Source organism: Cygnus olor, chromosome 19, assembly GCF_009769625.2.
Source record: "Cygnus olor isolate bCygOlo1 chromosome 19, bCygOlo1.pri.v2, whole genome shotgun sequence".
Taxonomy (NCBI): domain Eukaryota; kingdom Metazoa; phylum Chordata; class Aves; order Anseriformes; family Anatidae; genus Cygnus; species Cygnus olor.
The window spans coordinates 3,849,380-3,861,399 of NC_049187.1; the positions used below are offsets into that span (position 1 = coordinate 3,849,380).

The window sequence follows — 12,020 nt, forward strand, 5'->3', positions numbered from 1 at the left end:
TTCCCTCTTACCGACTGCTTCCAGCATTTTTTGATTAATTCACCTTCTCTAGGCACAGAGGAGAGGAGGGTGCTCTCCTGTGAACGAATGGTGCTGGCTCCGCCAGCCTCACGTACCACGACAGCCGTAACGCACATCAGGTACATTCACCAGTTTAATACTGGTATAATTGTTCCCCCTAAATCAACCCCGACTTTCCATAAGCTTATTTCGATGTTACTGGAGGAGCATTCTGGAGATTTCTACTTTACAAAATATTTTAAGAAATTGACTTTCCCATCCTATTTGGGATGAGCAAGAATTTCACAATGCTGGAATTTTTCCACGTGGTGGAAACCCTGTTTCCTCACCAGCTCTAAATAATGGGTGTTTGTTGTTTTCTGAAGCATGAAATAAGCAACGGTGTTTGTTCTAAAACTGGGATGTGGACTGATTTTCAACAGTGCCACCCTAAAGGTACTAAGCTCCAGAAAGCAGAGAGCTTTACTAGCATAAAATTAGATAATTGTGACAAAGCCTACGTGATAAAGGTAGGAGAGATCTGTACAACCACTTTACACTTACTGGGAAGAAAGCACAGCTGGATAGCAATGCCCTGCAACTGAGTACACCAAAGACATAAGAAACATTAAAAACTACCAGTCCTGCTCTTTTGCCAGCCACCACACACCTCTGCCACCTCCTGCCTTGAGCAAGAGCCTCTGTCCCCGTCGGTCCCCTGCTTTCCACCACTCCATGCCACGTGCAGCCACACCAAGTTCAAGCAATACGAGGAGAGTGCTGGCTGCATTACACGGCCAGCTCAGCATCTGTATAAATAAAACATATTTGATACATATAATATCCAAAAATGTTATATAATATATATATACAATATTTATATAAACACGTATTTATTTTTATATATATGTTTGCACATATTTATCAATGTTATGTATATATACAAATTATATATATACCTCTGTGTGTGTGTCTAAATCAAAACAAAGCACAAATAACCACGTATACAGCAGGGCACCGAGCACCTCCTGCAAAGCATACATCTCCAGGCCACTCCTGCGACGGCAGAGCGAGGCTCTCAACCTCTTTGGGAAGCTCTTTCACTCACAGGGGTTTTCAGATTGAGCAGCACAGGGCTATGGGAACCCCGAGAGCATTTTGGAAACAGGCTCGTATTCCATCTCAGCTTCTTCCTTCTTTTCCCTCCCTTCCCTTTTTGTTGGGCTTTAAAATAGCAGATGTACACATTTCTTTACGTAGGCATTAATATACATTAATAGACTATTTTATATGTTAATAAATCTCTCTCTACAAAAATAGATTTTTATACGTAAAAACCTGATTGGAATTGCAAATTGGAAGGGGGGATGGGGCAGCAGCAGGAGTTAAAAGTTTCATTCGCAATGTCTTCTTTGAGGGAAACCGAACAAATGCACTTTCCTCCTTCACATATTCATCAGATGACGGCTTCCCTATCCCACTCCCCACCACCCTCGGCTCTGGGCTCGGAGCCAGCACTGTCCTTATCTGGCACGAGGCAGGAAGAAGCCCTGATACCATCGCAGGTTTTCAGCAGTTCGACAAATCTGAAAAAGTCTCCGCTGGTTTTTAACACGGCTCGGGGAAGGGGGACATCGGGAGAGGCGTGCGGCACAGCAGCCCTGGGCGGTCTGTGAGATGTTTAAGCCTACGCTGGGTGTTAGCGGAGGGATGTGGGACCCTCCGGGGGCTGTCCCCATCCCTGCGGCTCACGGAGCCACAGTGGCTGCGATCCCACCGAGGTCCCCAGGGGGGACAGGTCCGGAGGGTGCCACGCACCCCACAGCCCTCTGAGGGCACACGAAGGGGGTCTGGCTTGGATTCAGCGGTTACCCTATAGAGAGCTGTGACCCCTATGCACGTCTGCAGGTTTCTCTCGGAGCTCCTCCTTCTTCGGAAGGGCAAAAACTGGAGGAGCTGGGAGGCGGCTGTGAGGCACAGGAGAGAGGAGAGGTGGCCAGGGGCTGCCTCTGCCCTGGCTGCAGCCCCCCTGTCCCCAGCTCCCCCCTGCCCCCAGCTCCAGCTCTGCGAGGGGCCGGATTCCCACCACCACACAGAGCAGCCCCGGCCGCCCCTTCTGCAGGGGCCAGCCCGGAGATGCTCCTCCGGGCACCCCGCAGCGCTCAAAGCCGGCCGGGGTCACTCAGAGGTGCTGCAGAATCCGGGCCACAGAGGATGACTTTAAAAACGCCTTGATGGTAAGAAAAAATTCAAAACTTTGCTTCCTGAGTAGCAAAGAAAGTCAAGCCTCCAGTGTAAACCCATCTGAGACAGAGCTGGTTGTGCCGCTAGCATCACTATTTCCTTTAAAAGTCCTACAAGCAACATAGTCTAAAGCTCAGGCAGGCAAACGTGGCCACTGACAAGTCCCTCACCGTGCCCAAAGCCCCGTGACACCCCGCTGGTGCTGCCCAAGCGTGCAGAGCACGGGGGGTTCTGCACCCCTGGAGCTCTGCAGGGAGGGAAGACGTCTTTTGGGGGTCACGCCAAGAGGCACCGCACGCAACCACCTGCCCACCGTCGGCTGTCCTTGGGCACAAGCTCAGCTAAAGCACCCGCGCTAAATAAGTTCCGGGAGAGCCCTCGTGTTTAATCGCCTTCCTTCTTGCTTTTAGCCCACCGCAAAGAGCCAGAGCCCGGTTTTTTTCATGCTGATGCAGAGACATTTGGCTGGCATGGTCTGCTTTGGATCAGAGGAGCTCGGCTCAACCCAGGCAGCCGGAGCACAGAGAGATCACAAAGCAAAGCCTGGAAAGGAAAGAGGGTTAATCCGGATCAATAAAACCCAGCTCTTCGCTTCTCCCCTTTTTTTGCTCCCATGCAAAGCTTTGCCATTTCTCCCACCAACACAGAGATGGAGCAGATACCTGCAGGAGCAAACACCTGCAGGAGCAAACCCCTGCAGCCTCTGTCCTTGCTCCGGGTGGCTGAGCAGCCCCTCGGGGTGGCGAGCACCCAGCCCGCGGCAGCGCCCGCCCCGCGCCCCGACCCGTCCTCATCCTCTCTCCAGTCACGGCGCTCAATCACTTCCCAGCTAATTGCCTCCACTCATGTGTGCAAACTAACCGTTTACTGGAAAATGCCACGGAATGTTAATTTCATTTGGAATTGGGTAATTGCAAAGCACTTCCATTTTTTTTTATGATATGAAATGAATAAGCATTGTATTAATAGCGCTGTTCCCAGCGCCGACCACAGCCGCGGCCCCACCGACAGCAGCTGGGAGTTATTTGTCACCCCTCACCTTCCCCGCGGTGCTTCCTTCCACCTTTCCCTTCCCCTCGCCACGCTCCTGGCTTCCCATTTTGGTAATTAAGATAACGTGGTATAATTACAAACACATTGCTAAAGATCAAACGCCCGTGAGCCGCAGCCCGACAGCCCAGCTCTGCGCTGGGAGCACCCTGCCAAGCCGCCGGGTCCCAGCCCTCCCGGGCCGCCCCTGCCCTCCCCAGGGGCTGTTTCACCCTAGGAAATCCTCAGCTCTTACTAGGGGGCAGCCACGTTTGTGGCACAGCCCTCCCCTGACATCGACGAGGCGTTGATCCCCTCCACCCATTTCTCCTCCCGATGGGAACCGCAGCAAGGAAAAGCCCCTGGCAGGGGGATGCTGCCCCACCAAGCCCGCCCATCTCCCTCTGCCCCAGCACCGAGAAGATCCAGGCCACCGGAGACTCTGCTTCCCCCCCCCTCCACTCCCACCTTTTATTTTATGAGACACCATAACTTTTTAGCTTACGCAGCAAGCAGAGAGCAGAGAAGACAGGCCGACCCTCGGCAGCAGCGAGCTAACACTCCTCAAGTTATAAAATAATTGAAAAGTTAAATAAAAACACTCTGGAGGAAGCTTCCCCATTCGGTGCTAATGGGCACACGAAGCAGCCCAGCCTAATGTTGCGTGGCGGGGAGGAGAGCCGCCGGCTCCGAGCAGCGCTGACCTCCAGCCTCCCTCCTCCCACATTCCCCAAATCAGAATAAAACCGCCCTGGGGAGCACCACCGCGAGTCCACCGAGGGCAGGAGGAAGCCCCATCCCTAGGTGGCCGAGGAAGCCCAGCTGGAGGACGAAGCTGGACGTGGCAGCACCTGCTCGCCTCAAAGCCCAGGCTATGGGAAGTAAAAACCCTTCCGAAACACAGGCACCAGGCTGAGCCCAGCAGGATCCCGCTGCAGGCAGGCGAAGGCGTAGCGCAGGCTGTAACTCACCGGGGCCTTCAGCGAGCGGTGATTTGAAGCCCTTGTTAAGCAGCTCCCTCTCCCGCCGGCCCTGCAGGTAGGTCGCTGCCGCGTGACGGATGGGGCTGCGAGGTGCCGGCAGACCCCAGGTCCGCAGAGGAGCCCGGCCCCGATCCATCTTCCTCAGGGGCAGGCTGGCAAAGCGAAGGGGCAGGGCGGCGGGGCCAGGTACGACACGACCCGAAGGAAGAGGGCATGCCGACAGAGCCAAGGGCTGGCGCTGCAGCTGGCCTCCCTGCTCCCCTCCCAGTAAAAGTCCATTGCTGGGTGACCCTCGCCATGCCAAGCAGCTCAGCTCCGATGCCTGCTGAACACCAGGGTGACAAAGCACCAAGTGCCACGTGCCCAGCACCCGGGGCTGAGCAATCCCCGTGCTCCCAGGCAGGTGACACGAACCACGCGATGCATCCTGGGGGCTGCCCAAAGCTCACCAGCACCTATTTGCTCCCATCAGAAATGGGAACGTTGCACATTTTTCTCCCTCCTTGCAGCATCCACGCTCCCTTTCCACATTCACTGACTTCAGGAGCCAAAGGCAGGTTTTTTCCACGCTGACACCGTGTCGTGGATGGGAGGACAACCCTTAGGACAGTGCTCCCAGCGCTGCGCTGCAACGTGCAATGCGCCACAAAGCAGTCCCAGCACAGAAAACCCCGGAGGGGAGGATGCTTCAGATCCCGCGGGGTCTTCCAAGGAGAATAAGCAGCCACCACACTACTTTTCAGAACTTGCATCAGGAAAAAAACATCTTCTCAAAGCTAATCCTGGTCACCAACTGGCCCACAACCCAGCTCTGCCATTAATAATGCAGCACGTTATCAAACATTCATCGTCATGCACAGAGCGAGGCACAACGCGAGCCTGGCGCTTATATGAATATAGCTCCTGATGGCTTGTCTTCCTTGGACAGCCAAAACTTCACGGCTCATCTTCTCTGAGCTGGTGATCTTGCCTGGATGAAAAGCACTTTGGACACCCAGGGAATTCAGGGCTCCTGCACACAAAACGGCCACGACAACCTCAGCAGGCTCTGAGGGGCTGAGACGGTCCCACAAAACCTACAAAACCCAAAGTTAAAAGAGCTGCTGCCCTGGGGGACCCCAAGTCACCGAGTTTTGGCCAGCAGAGGGGATCACAGCGGGTCCTTCCCTTTGCACAGAGCCACTTGGCCGGCTCCAGGCTCGTGCTGCCACAAAGCCCCGACACGCCAGCAGGGTGTCACGAAGCCACCATCCCTTGGGGATGCTCAGCGAAACGCTGGCAAACTAAAAGACCCCTTTGTTTTCTGTTCCCTATGGCATCATCAGGAGCTGATTTTCCATCTGCTTCTTCCCTCCTCTGCCTCATAAAATCAGTGAGTGGGATACAGCAAAGGGAGGGGAAGACAAACAACGACAAAGCCATCACATCAGGACCCCTTTCTCTATGCCGATGCTTTCTGGTCATCAGGAGAATCCCGAGGCAGTCTGCGAGATGTTAAAGCCTTCACGGGGTGTTAGCAGAGGGATGTGGGACCCTCTGGGGCTGTCCCCATCCCTGACCCCCTGCCGCGTGCCACATCAGACCTCCTGGACACGGCGATCAAACCAAACCTCAAACCCCGGCCTGGCAGCCATCCTGAGGGCTCCAAAGGCAATTAATACATTAATTATGATTACGTTTCTCTCTCTGGAAAGCAAAGCTTTTCTCTGGCAGGTACACACGTTTTCAAATCGACATCGAGACACAGCTGGCATTGCCATAAAACCGAAGGGCCCGATGGCACACCCGGTCCCACCTCTGCAGCCGGGCCCCCAGTCTCTTCTTTCCAGCGATGCTCTCAAATCAGTGGGAATTAAGCACATCGCACTTAAAGACAGCTTTAATTGCTCTCATAACTACAGACACTAACTAAGCATGTGCTTAAATGCTTTCCTGAATCGGGATCCATTCCCTGCCCTGTTCGGTCTTGTTTATTTTGATTTAAAAAAAAAATAATAGAACTCACAGTTGTTTGTTTGTTTGTTTGCAGCCAGGAACCGGTGGATTGCAGAAAGCCCTTTGCACCATGGCCACACGGGCTGCGTGAATATACATTTTTCAAAGGGCTCTGCAAATTACACATGGAGCTGCTGAGGATTAGGTCCGGGAAAAGCTGATCAAATACAAAGAGGGTCGTGATCCCATTAAGCCCCTGAAAAGAAGATAGAGCCCCACGACGCATCAGACGCCGGCCTGACGCACTGTCCCATTTTCCTCTCCAGCCCCAGCAAATGTTAAGCCATCGTTTTATTTATTAAAGGCTCGGGAAGCCTCTGGTTGGTGCTGTGCCTCCCGGGGGCCCTGCATCTGCCCGCAGGAGCAAACCCCGGTGCCCAGCCCCGCTGCAAAGCTAGGGGCACCTCTGTGGGATCTCCACCAGGGAGGACAAGGTCCTACCCCTGCCCACGGCAGGGCACTGCCTCCAGCTCTGTCCCTGTCTCTAAACCCACCTCCAAGCCCCTACAGCACTCTCGTGTTTGTTTTAGGAGCAGCACCTCCAGGACACGGCGCAACTACCTGCCCTATTGCTCCGTATCTCGGTCCTCTCTTTCTCCAGCCTCAAGAATCCTGACCTCGGCCTGGAGCACTGCCCTGGGGAGCACAACCCTGGCCCACGTCGGACCCTTCCTCACCTGTCCCCGTGCTGCCATCCTGCATCCCCGACCCTGCCAAAATTACTCTCCTTCAGCGCCTCCCCCTTGCAGAGAAACCCAAGAGCAGTTTGGCAGCGAGCTGTCAGGACCACGACCTCTTCCATCCCCATCTCTCCCATCTCCCCGCACACCCTGACCTGCTGCTCTCACCTCCCAGGCAGAGGGAGCCCCCTGTAGGAAAGCTGCCCCCCCGCAAGGTCCCAGCCCCAGGCAAGGCTCAGGCAGCCCCGCCGGATAACATCTGGTGGAGTTTGTTCCCACGCCTGGAGCTGATGGATTTAGATCCCTGCCTACCATCTGTAACTGCTTTAGCCCTTGGGGCACCTGGCGTGGCTACCTTCTCCAGGTCACAGATGAGGAGCGAACATTAAGGGACGTGGCCAGGGCCACCAAAGCAGGGCTGGATCCACCTCTCCAGGCTCGCTCCGGCTGCCAGACCAACTTTGAGGCAGGCTCAAAAGCCTCTCGCTCTCGCTACAGAGAAAGGCATGGATTAAGTGAGAGAAACTTCAGAGATTTGCCACGCTAACACAGCAAGTTAGAAGAAAGTCCAGGAGATACAGATTCGGGATGACTGCACAGCCACGCCTCTGATATGCCTGCGGCATTAATCACCTGCACGGCCGGCACTGTCCTGCCTCCCGTCTAGACTTGGAGGCCGTACCCAGACTGCGCGGTGAGGTGAGCACGAAGACCTGCTTGAAAAGGTTTTTATATATATATATATATATATATATTTTTTTTTAAGATGAAAGAAAGAAAGAAAATACAGAGAGGTCCTTTGTTGCAGGACTGGAATTGCTGATACTGATTTCCAAGTCTGACATCTATTTTCTGCTCAGCTTTCAGCAGGCAGGAGGTTTGGTTCGGCAGTCTCTTCCCCGTGCCCCACAACTGGCTTCCCAATCCTTGGAGGGTCCAGGGAACCCACGGACAACCCGACAGGCACCTAGGGACATCCCCACCTGCTTGCTGGGCTCTACCTACCTTCATTTATCAGCTCCATCTCCACGTATCCAGCGTGTCCCACCTGCCGATGGACTGGGGGCCAAACCCCTCGGGACAGGGCTTGAGAAGCAGAAGCAAAGCGATCCTGCTGCTGAGGGATAAAAGGGTGTCGGCAGAGATGATAGCCAAGTGTGCTAACAGATCAAAGCGAGTCGGGAATTCCCAAAGGGCTGGAGAGCTTGGGGCCATCTGCTTGGGAAAGGTGAGAGAGCAGAAACCCTCAGGAGCACGGGATGGAAACCACCTGGGGAAATGGGGCATGGCACAAAGAGGCAGCGAGGACGCAGACATTGCCAGCACAACTCCCCCAAAACTTCACCACTAACTGCAGGCTGCTTCGTACGCACGGGGACTGGGTTTGGAGAGATGGCACCCATGAGGCAGAGACCCCACAGAGATTTTCTAATTGCCAGTGATAACCCCAAAAGCACAAGGAGACCTTTTGGCTCCCTTTCCATACCGGCACAAAAGCATCCTTTGGGCTAATTAGAACTGGTTATCACCTCCTCCCTCTATTTCATTTTACTGTATTAATAAAAAAGAGTGCTTTTCTTCTTAAGCTGCCTTAGATTTCTCTTCTGTCTAAATTCATCTGGGCTCTGTGCAATGTCACCAGGTCAGTTTGTGCTCCTGCTGCAATTCTAATTTTGTCAGCTTTCCATTTTCTAGGGAGTTGGGGGATTTTTTTTTTCTTTTTTTTTTTTTCTTCCCCAAATCAAAAATGATTTTGCATAACAGCAATAATGTTAATGGCCCTGCACGGTGCATCCAGATTACAGGCTGCGGCTAGGGAGAAATAAACATCTCATCTTTGCCCTGCTGTTTATCTACCCGCAGCAGAGCCCGGTATCAGGTCAGAACCTGTAATTTCATTAACTTTATCACTCAGACACGCTCGTTGCTAGATGTCATTATTCAGCACATTGCTCCCCTGTTTGTTTGCACCGGGCTGCACTTCGGATGCTCCGGCAGCACGAAGGAGCTGCCCTCGCAGCCGCGGCAGCGCAGCGCGCCGCCTGAGAAGGCAGGGAACGTCTGGCTCAGTGCATTCGTGCTCGGCTCACCCACGGGTTGGGAAGCAGTTATTTGTGCTGCCTGACCTGCCGGGCCGGGCAGGGACTTCTCTCCTATTTTTCAGGGCTGTACCTCACGGAGATGTCCAGTTTGCTTCCCGCCTGACCTGATAAACACAAAAGCATCGCATGGAGCAAAAAACACTTCCTCGTAGAAAGGGCGATCGAGCCCAACAGCCCACGGCCGCGCAGCACGGTGTGCGTGGATCCCAACGGATGGAAAGCTCCCAGCACCTGCAAATCAATCACTGCCCGGCACCTGGCGGAAGGCAAGCGGCACGAGCAGGTGGAGGGCGAGCCGAAGCGCTCCATCTTCATCGCGCGTGCCATCCCTGGTAATTAATGCTGGGAACTGACACTTGAAAGAACCTTTGGTGACAGCCCCGGCGATGATACCATTTGGAGCCCGCTGACAAGCCCCAGTTGATGTCTTATCACAATGCTACACGCCGGGAGCAGCGAGGGGAGCTTTTCCCTGGGGCGCTGACGTGCCCCGTGTCCACGGGCACAGCTCCTCGCCCAGCCCTGCTAATTGCACCCAAACCCGACGGCTCCAGGCCAGGCAGCGGGGCCGTGGAGGCAAGGCAACCGGGGAGAGCCAGGGCCAGGCTCCAGCTGGGACTCCCTTGACCCATCCATCTCGAATCCACCTGTAAAATTTTGCCTGGACAGCCCTGACATCCCCCGCTGGGGATCACCAGGTACGCGGTGTCCGCTCCATCCCACCCGCATGTCCCAGGGGAAGCCCAGCTGCGTCTGCTGCTCGTGGGCAGGCGGCAGCAGCTGCAGCGCCTCGGACGTGTCCCAGATCTCCGCAGCTCCCAGGCACGTGCAAGCCAGCCAGGAGGGCTGAGAATTTGCATTTCTGGTCTAGAAATCCGGCATCTGGACCGCCTCATCCTGATGATTCAGACTCTGGCCAGCTTTAGCAGAGAGGAGCAACCAGTGCACACCGCAGCTCGGCTGCTTCAGTAAAGCCTCATCAGGGAGGGGAAGGTGACCGTGGGGCAGGAAACACACGGTGAACCAGCATGATTTTCAGTGATCAGAACCAGAAAAGCACGAAACATGCCTCACGTCAAGGCACGAAGCATGACGGCATCACAGGCTGTACCGGTGGGTATGGCCTGGGGGCAGCAGCCCAGCCCGCAGCCCCAGCTCGGGGGGTATTGTAGTCAGCATAAAAACAACTTTATTACCAGTTCCTGAAGCCCTCAGATAGTTTAATATTCTGCCCTAGATCTTGTTTACTGTTATGTTTTGAAGAGCACTGAAATGCAGTTACTGCTGTCTTCCCCACTCAGACAACTCTAAATAATTTATAGAAAAGCAAAACAAAGAAGATAATATGAAAGAATAAAAGAGGCAGCTCAGTTACAGTATCTGAAGGCCTTCATTTGTTCACTCTCACTAAGCAGAGGGTCGGGGAAACGTCTATTAACACGGCAGGCCTGTAGGAGCCAGCTGCACACAAAAGAGGATGCTAACAGGGATGCTCAGATCAGCACTCGAGGACGGCAGGCGGACCCCTGCGCATCACCGCGTTTGTTTGAGCAACGATAACCGTCGCTGCTGTAATCACCTTGCCTAAAAGAGCAGAGAGTAAAGAGCATTTCGTGGGTGGAGGAAACAGCCTCAGACACCACCGAGGACTGCCGCGGGTTGGGGGAGCTGCTTTCCAGGCACGATGCGTCGCCGGGGCTCTGTTGCTCAGACCCACACGCTGTTCACTGCGCCACGCTGCGGTGTGAGGGACGGCAGAAGCAGGAGCTGAGCCCAGCGGTCCCTGTCCCCATCCCTGCCAGCACGGGTGCTCCAGAGGGGACCGCTCAGCCTGTACGGGAAGGGCACGGTGCCCGGGGGCACGTCCTGGTGGCACCCTGTGAGCAAAAAGCAGCCCCGTCCATCCTTGCACCCATCCTTCTGCTGGAGGCGCTCAGCAATTAGCGCTGCCACGCCGCCCTTTTGTTTATTCAGCTGCATTTCGCCGTGCTGCAGGTTAACTGCATTAAACCGCTTCTAATGACATTTCGATAAGCAGAGGTGGGTGATGCAGCTTCCCCGAGGCAGGTTTTAAAAATGCAGGCAATCAGACGCACATTAGCCCGAGCACTCTGGGGAAAGCGCTGCTCCTCTCCGCGCAGGAGGAACAACCGCGTCTGAGAATAAAACGCGGGGAATGTTTTGCTGCTCCCAGAAAACACAGCTTTGTGCAGCGGCTCTCGGAGGAGCGTGGGGCTCAGCAGGGCCCTGCCATGCCGACACATCTGCCTGCTAGAATTGATGCGCTGCTCGACGGCGAGGCGATGAGCATTTCTGCCACCCAGAGAATAAAAATCGGTCTGATTGATGCCCCTGTGCCAGCACTCACCCCCAGCAAGAAGCCGGGAAGCGTCCCACCATTCCCGTCCTGCTCAGGAGCCTGGCGCAAAGGCTGAGCAGGAGCAAACCTCATCAGCACTGCTGGAGGAGCAGGAACGGAGCTGATGTACTGCACAAGTCCATGGCAATAGAGCAAATCCCCTTGCTGGGGCGGGGGGGAACTCTACCTCTGTTCCCCAGCCAGGTATCCTCCAAAGCTCGGGGGATTTCACAGCAGTCCCTGCCACTGCTAGCACCAGATATGCCACCCAAGCCTGAAATCAGAGCCGTTGGCTTCCCGTCTCATCGTGCTGGGCCAGCTCTCGCTGGAAATGGGAGACTGGTTTTGGGAGAGGATGGGGCAAAAGAGAGAGGTCACATCCTAGGGAGCCACATCTCTGAGCACCTCTGAGCACCCAACTCCTGCAGCACCCAAGCCCCCAGCACGGCGCAGCAGGGTCACACTGCGAGACCAGGGACAGCTGAGGGCTCACAGCCACCCCTGCCTCAGTTTCCCCAGCACCACCCAGCACTGAGTCCCCTCTCAGGGAGGACAGCTTCAGGACGTCTGCAAACCACCTTGAATATGAAAACTTTGGACAAAACCCTACGAGAGAGGTGGGTGCCCT

The 12,020-nt window shown here is 54.8% G+C and overlaps 1 protein-coding gene across 7 annotated transcripts in view; it reads right to left on the minus strand.

Annotated features, from left to right (window-relative positions):
- The window catches only part of ASTN2 (astrotactin 2), a 363,384-nt gene that overhangs the window by 257,152 nt on the left and 94,212 nt on the right, over positions 1-12,020 (minus strand). The window lies entirely within an intron of this gene.